General features: G+C 34.5%; 1 long non-coding RNA gene across 1 annotated transcript; it reads left to right on the forward strand.

The window, feature by feature from the left end:
- Positions 1–230: 230 nt before the first annotated feature.
- LOC112951439 lies at positions 231–873 on the forward strand. Its single transcript, XR_003250210.1, has 2 exons — positions 231–329; positions 784–873. It is a non-coding gene; the product is annotated as an uncharacterized LOC112951439 (long non-coding RNA).
- Positions 874–1,678: the final 805 nt, after the last annotated feature.

Genomic DNA, 1,678 nt, shown 5'->3' on the forward strand with positions numbered 1-1,678 from the left:
AACAACCACGAGCCACTCAAGTTAGTCAAGAGATAAGTGTACTTTGATTCTTAGTTTTTAATATTTCTAGAAATTAATATAATAAGTAACTCTTAATGGAAAGAAATGGAATTATCTCTTGTTAAAACATAGTAGCATCTCTCATGAAGTAGATAATTTTCACTGTGTGAGACAGCTTAAGATTGTGCAGCACAATTTTCAAAAATATTTAAGGATTCTGCATGCTTCAGTCTGGATGTCTAACCTGAATTATCCTCTTGTCAAGTGCTGAAGACCTGCAGCTTGCTTTGGGACAGTTTTACGGAGTTCTTTGCTGCTAGCAAGTAAAGGTAGGTAGCTAGTGTAGATACCTTAAGACCCTTCTAGTTTCCATGCCCAGGAGAAAAGAAACTGCTGTCAGATGAGAAAAACTGAGGAGTCTTTGCTGATAGTATCTGATACATTGCATTCCCTAAGAAGTTTTGGGACCTAACGCTTGAGGAATGTTACTAGTTCGAGCAGCATTTGTCTTTACACTTAAGAGGAAAATTTTATAACCACTAATTAATCTCATAATAGCCCTGAAGTACTAGATAGGGGGGACTAGAAAATATATTACTTACTGTTTCTGTGGGTATGCTTATTAACAAGGTTTCTTTATGCTTGGTCTTCGCTGATTTTTCTGGTATTCATTCAGAATCAAAGGGGCTGCTACTGGCAGCAGCCAGTCACTGCTCAGTTAGTATTTCTCAGTTTCTGTAGTTAATTTGCTCCATGTTTTCTCCACATTATATCATTTTTCAGGAAATAATTGTGGAATTATATGTTTGGAGGAGATGAGCTCAAGTTCAAATTAAAATACTGACTGTGCTACATTTGCCTACTCTGAAGAAGGTAAATCAAGCCAGAGGTCTTGTTGCAATGATGCAATGTGCTACCACTGAATCAACAGGTACATGATAAATGATTTGTGTGCAGACACTTACTCTGATAATTTGCCATGATTTCTTGTTTCAAGGTTGAATTAAATACCAATTGTAGACAGCTCCTAAGACATTCACATTTCAGAAGATAGCTGGTCATCAGGCTATTGGCTAGATTCATCTCTCTAGATTTAACTAGGAATTCCATCTCTCATCTGTCACATCTTTCCCAAATAACATTTCATTACCGATAGTACATTTCCGGGGAGAAAAAATGCTGTATGACATTTTTTTTTATCAAAAATCTTTAGTAAACCAAAAACTCCCAAATTAATCTCAAAAGCACATGAGGTTTCTTATATTTTTTTACGGTTCAGCATCATCAGTTTTTCCAAGTATAATCTAGGAGCTTTCAGGTACCTAATAGCTGAATCCTGTAAGTCTTTTGTAGTTTAAATACATTGTCCTTAAGATGACACCTCCCCCAAAATGAACATATCTCAAAGGTAATTAGGCAAATTATAATCTAATAAATAACATAATGTTATTAACTCAAGCCATAGGAAGTTGTTCTGAGAATATCCTGTTTCTGCCCTGTGATCTCTTGGCTTTTGGAGGTAAGACTTAAAGTAAACCTGATATGACATGATATCATCTTGTCAGAGAAAAATAGAGATATAAATTAATTATTTTTAATCTAATTTGTGTTTAATCTCCTATCATAACTCAATAAACAAAAATATCTTTCCTTAAGCTCAACTATTAAACTTTTTTTT

This window comes from Nothoprocta perdicaria, unplaced genomic scaffold (genome assembly GCF_003342845.1).
Source record: "Nothoprocta perdicaria isolate Ctin4 unplaced genomic scaffold, notPer1 scaffold_35, whole genome shotgun sequence".
NCBI classification, from domain to species: Eukaryota; Metazoa; Chordata; class Aves; order Tinamiformes; family Tinamidae; genus Nothoprocta; species Nothoprocta perdicaria.